This window comes from Salvelinus alpinus, chromosome 5 (genome assembly GCF_045679555.1).
Source record: "Salvelinus alpinus chromosome 5, SLU_Salpinus.1, whole genome shotgun sequence".
Classification (NCBI taxonomy): Eukaryota; Metazoa; Chordata; class Actinopteri; order Salmoniformes; family Salmonidae; genus Salvelinus; species Salvelinus alpinus.
Window position 1 is genome coordinate 62,675,827 of NC_092090.1, and position 6,006 is coordinate 62,681,832.

General features: G+C 38.6%; 1 protein-coding gene across 4 annotated transcripts in view; it reads right to left on the bottom strand.

The window, feature by feature from the left end:
• Positions 1-4,792, bottom strand: part of LOC139576443 (F-box/LRR-repeat protein 17-like) — a 321,636-nt gene extending 316,844 nt beyond the window's left edge. The window contains exons 1-2 of one of the 4 annotated variants that reach the window (XM_071402573.1): positions 4,590-4,791; positions 941-1,120 (exon numbers count right to left, since the gene is read on the bottom strand). The gene's annotated coding sequence lies outside the window, so the exon portion shown is untranslated. Of the gene's footprint in view, positions 1-897; positions 1,121-4,589 lie in introns of all 4 variants that reach the window. The other 3 variants (XM_071402572.1, XM_071402571.1, XM_071402574.1) reach the window with 3 other exon arrangements.
• Between the last annotated feature and the right edge of the window lie 1,214 nt (positions 4,793-6,006).

The following is a 6,006-nucleotide window of genomic DNA, read 5'->3' on the forward strand; positions in this document are numbered from 1 at the left end:
TGGGTAAGGGAAGAAAGAAGGACATAAAAGAACAGAATTACACATGTCATTTCCATGTAAATGGACCCATGAGCACCAATTTGAAGTCTATAGGAGCATGTCAAATTGGGTGTAAAAATGAAAGCTAAGAGTCTATGTTTGAGAAATTAAGGCATATAGACATTCACCAAACATTTTCCATCCTAGAAATTAGGAATTAAGCAGACTTTGATTTCTTGTCAAACAGATGGAAAGCAGTTCTTAAAAAACATCTACCAGAAAAAGTCTTAAAAAGTATTAGAAATACATCAAAACACAATAATGTTGAAGTAAAGACCCCTGCCAGCTAATAATATAATATATATTCCGTTTAGATTTTTTTTATGCCTTCTGTAAGTTTAAGAAACATTGCCTTATGTCTTGAAATTCCGTTACTACAAACCCACTTATCTAAGATATTTTCACATTTCTCTCCCTCATCAGGAGGGAGGATAATGAAAGTGCGCCGGTAAGTGCACAGGTATTGGTAGATCTATAAATTAGTTATGTTTTTACTGATATTAATTTTGTTTATGAATTATTAAGCGATTCAAACTTGAAATTCTGTTACCAAATCAGTAACGGAATTTCTGCAATTGAATTGGCTACAATGGGAAATCCTAGTAGTCACAAACCACAGTTGGGTCTCCTGCTACTGTCCTCCCTTCCACTGATATACTGTTATGTTCAGCTCATAGGGTCTCCTGCTATTGTCCTCCCTTCCACTGGCATACTGTTATGATCAGCTCATAACTTTTCTTTACCTTTTTGTCGTCTGGTGGTCAAAGCAAGAACATGAAAAGTCTGGACAACCCGTCCCCCTCTCTCTCGCGCTCTCTCTAATTAACGTCTCCTCTCCCAGCTCGTATTGACACCTACCCATGAGCCCCGTCTCTCCATTTACTGTAACCGGCATCCTCACCCACTGAGCACCGACCGACACCGGACGTCCATGGACGTTGAAAAGTAGTTGAAATTTGGTCAGTCCGCCCTTGTCTTGCTTTCAACGTGCAGAGATATCTGGACCGGCCTTCATTTGGCCCAAACATCTAGACGTCCATGATTGGTTTAGATTTGGTCTGGTCAGGTCTAGGTTTCACAACTTTGGACAACAAAGTACAGTACAGTTAAGAAAAGTACATTATAATTCAGTACAGTCCTGTACTGTACAGTAATATAGAGTGGAGTAGAGTTAAGTACAGTACACAGTAGAGCTTGAGCATACTATAATGTACTGTACTGAACTATACTGAGCTCTAGTGCTCTGTACTTTGATATCAAAACTTGTAAAACATAGATGCCTATGATTGGTTCAGATTTAGTCCGGTCCAACCACATTTGTTCTTGTTTGGTGGCGGAGTCCATTAAAATAATAGCAAGTGTGTAGAATAATACCTAAATATGCAAAGGATATTGCATATTTCTAACTTTGTGTACCTATTTAGGACACATCACCATGAAGAGAATGACATTCATATCCATAATTATGCATTTCTGTGTAGTACAGATCAGGGACCCGTGAAGAAATTATGTTACCAGGTGTAAATCCACTTCAAGAACCAAAATATATATTTTTCTATCTCAAGGTGTCATGTCAGAGCTGACACCCCATTCTTTCTGCAGACATCTTTGAATCTTAATTCGTAACAGATATTTAATTGCGTTTTTGGAAAACGTGGTCACAAACTGAGGGAGATTATACGGATTAATTTTACCAAACTTTGCATCTGCACAGTTCTTCCAGTAAATGTGTTTTTATCAAATTGTCCATGTATTTTTTTTAAAGTGCTCATTGTGCATAAAGCTGTATGGTTTGTTAATCGATGAAATCAATGGTTTTTGTTTGGCATAGATTTTAATTATAAAATCTGAGTCTCAGCGCAATTCCATTACCATGGAATTACCCATGACAGTTAAAATACCAGATATGTCTTGCATTGATTAAGAGATAAAAACTAAATAATGCAGAAAACAACACATAATGCCTTCAGAAAGTACTCCTACCCCTTGACTTATTCCACATTTTGTTGTGTTACAGCCTGAATTCAAAATGGATTAAATAGATTGTTTTTCCTCACCCATCTACACACAATACCCCATAATGACAAAGTGAAAACATGTTTTTAGACATTTTAGCAAATGTACTGAAAATGAAATACAGATACATCTCATTTACATAAGTATTCACACTCATGAGTTAATACTTTGTAAAAGCACCTTTGGCAGCGATTACAGCGGTGAGTCTTTCTGGGTAAATCTAAGAGCTTTGTACACCTGGATTGTGCAATATCTGCCCATTCTTCTTTTCAAAATTCTTCAAGCTGTCAAATTAGTTGTTTATCATTGCTAGACAACCATTTAAGTCTTTCCATATATTTTCAAGTAGATTTAAGTCAAAACTGTAACTCAGCTACTCAGGAACAGTCACTTTCTTCTTGGTAAGCAACTCCAGTGTAGATTTGACCTTGTTTTTTTAGGTTATTGTCCTGCTGAAATGTGAACTCATCTCCCAGTGTCTGGTGGAAAGCAGACTGAACCAGGTTTTCCTCTAGGATTTTGCATGTGCTTAGCTCCATTCTCTTTCTTTTTTATCCTGTCTTTAACGATTACAAGCATACCCATAACATGACGCAGCCACCACTATGCTTGAAAATATGGAGATTGGTACTCAGTAATGTGTTGTATTTGCCCCAAACATAACTTTTTATTCAGGACAAAAAGTTTAATTGCTTTGCCACATTTTGCAGTAGTACTTCAGTGCCTTATTGCAAACAGGATGCATGTTTTTGAATATTTTCCTTCTTTTCACACTAGGTTAGTATTGTGGAGTAACTACAATGTTGTTGATCCATCCTCAGTTTTCTCCTATCACAGCCATTAAGCTCTATAACTGTTTTAAAATCACCATTGATGTCATGGTGAAATTCCTGAGCGGTTTCCTTCCTCTGCGGCAAATGAGTTACGAAGGACGCCTGTATCTTTGTAGTGACTGGGTGTATTAATAAACCAACCATAAAGTCATTCATAACTTCACCATGCTCAAAGGGATATTCAATGTCTTCTTTTTACCCATCTAACAATGGATGCCCTTCTTTGCGAGGCATTGTAAAATCTCCCTTGTCTTTGTGGTTGAATTGGTGTTTGAAATTCACTGCTCAACTGAGGGACCTTACAGATAATTGTATGTGTGGGGTACAGAGATGAGGTAGTCATAGAAAAATCATGTTAAAACACTTATTGGACGCAGAGTGAGTCCATTAGCTTAATCAAAATGCACAAAGTACTAGCCTATGTAACAACATATTACTACAAATGTTGTTACTAGTGTAGGATAATTAGGGTAGTGCCACATAGGTATAAAAACTGTTACGAAAGTGTTACCAAAACTCTTGCGAAGGCTGCTGAACCAAAATGTTTGCCTTTCAAATGAAAAAAAGCAATCGACAGCCTTAAGGCACTAGACAAGACCGAGCTGCCACTATGATCACAGCAAGTCAAGTTCCAAAACATTCCACTGTTCCACTGACCTGCATTAGATCTCATTCAAGCCAACACTGTAACATAACATCTGCACTATTTCACCATAATAGGAAAATATGCCATTACATGAATTTCAAGAACTTCAAAAAGTGACAGTAACACAATCTTTCCCCCTGCTATTCTATAATGTGTGTGGTCTTTCATCACAAGTCATGGTCAAACACAACTATGACACTATCTGTGCCTAAATATAATGGAACAGCTGGTGGTCAGTTCCTCTAAATAGAACGCTACTGTAAGGTCCATCTCGACTCACAACAGTGTTTCCTGTATATGCATTTAGCAGCTGCTATTATTGGTCAAGCACAGACAGTGACAATAGTGGGCAGTGTAGGTCTCTAGAATATCGCTGTTTGTGTATTAAGGCAAGCAGCTAGTTAATGTTTCCTACAACGCATTTGATTATTCTTAAGGTAGTTAGCTAGTGTTTGTACAGTGATGATACTGCCCAATAGACAGTGAGTGAGTAAGATGATTTCTGCAACTATTGGTTTCACTAGCTAGGAGGCTACATTGTAAATACAACTTTAGCGAGGGCAGAGATTAAATTGTAACGTAGCACGCAAGACTTGTAAACGAATTAATCAGAATAAACTTTACCTTCCCTCAGCCTTAAATCATTGGTATATATATATTGCGATATACCTTACTCAATTATATCCATTGTGCGTTTATTTGCATTATCATTGGCATGGCGCAAGCAGGTTTTGGATTCGTATGCTTTTTTGCAACAATGTGTATCATTAGACAGTGCCTGCCTTTACTACTGACTTGTCATGTAAAACACTTAGCCTGGGGGTTTAAAATGGAAGAATAGCAAGCAAGCTATTACTATTACTTTATAGAAAATGAAAAATAACTTGTTAAATAACACATATCCAGCAATAGGCTACATGGTAAGACTACAGGATAGTAGCTAGTAGTAAAACAGTGGCTAGATCAGCTGTGTTTTAGATAGATAGCTAGTTAGCAACATGGATACTAGCTGAGGATGCATAGCTAGCTTCTAGCTACATTGTATTGCTGCTCACCAGTTCACGCTGTGCTCCCCCCTCCGAATGGTGCTCTCATAATCCGCGCGTGCAACACACGGACGAGTATAGCGTTAAAATTTCAGGACACAATCATGTGAAATTGGCAACAATTCAGGTAAAATATTCTTTATGATGTTTTGGTCTCCAAAGAAAACACTTCCGGACTAAATAAATGCAAGGAGAGGAAGACGACAAGCACGATTTACAATCTGTTATTGGTGGAGCCAAATGTCAGTCTTTGCCCAGTGTGACCAATCCAGGATGTAGTCAACGTTGGACTCCAATGGGTAGAAAAGGGGGTAGGTAGCTAATGACAATTGGAAATAAAATAGTCATGTAGTGGAAAGTAGTTGCAATCGGTGCTTAATTTGAGCCGGATCCGCACCTCTCAGTTTTGGACTGTTTCGTTCCGGAACCCATTTGCCAGGATTCGATACCTCTCTTGGCATGAAAAATTATTGTCACCATTTGTAATGTAAAACATTTGAATAAAAATAGTTAATTCAAGTTGCCTCCTCTGTAATTCTCCTGACACCTAAAAAAGTAAGGTGAAAACTTGCCTGATATTCTATGGATTGATTCGTGTAACGCCTCGATTACACAGACAGGATTATTGCGTTTTGGTACACCAGAAATACATTAATTTTCAATGGAACGCTGCGTTTGCCTTACAGCATTGCGTTGCAGAGGCAGTTGCAGTGCATTTTGTGTTGTGCATACTTTGGATTTATCGAACATATGCATCAACCTGTATGCGTAAACTGCTTGACATAAATGGTGGCAGAAGGTGAATGTTGAACTTTTGTTGCACACATATCCAGATTATGCTGAGTAATATTTTGCGCATATAGGCGTTAGGCCTGCCCAGTTTACGGTTTGCGCAACATTGTAGCCTATAGACCAATGCATGGCCATTGCTGTGGTGAGAGAGAGAATCACGGCTGTATCTCTCACATAACTAGAATGACATTCACTATTCACTTTCTATGATCTCTGCTCTGATAGATGATCCAACTCTCATCTCTCCAGCGTTGCACTTATAGAAGGGCTCCCGAGTGGAGCAGCTGTCTAAGGCACAAGAGGCGTCTCTACAGACCCTGGTTTGATCCCGGGCTATATCACAACTGGCTGTGATCAGGAGTCCCATAGGGCGGAGCACAATTGGCCCAGCGTTGTCCATGTTTGGCCTGGGTAGGCCGTCTTTGTAAATAAGAATTTGTTCTTAACTGACTTGCCTAGTTAAATAAATGTTCAATGTAAAAAAAAATCATAGATGCGGGGAAGGTGCTAGAGATGCCGCAGCACCCCTGATAAATTGAAATACATTTGCCAAAGTTATAGAAGTACTGCTGTCTGTTCAGAAAGAAATGAAATGATTCAGAAGACTACACCAGGAGTAGGCCTATAATTTAGC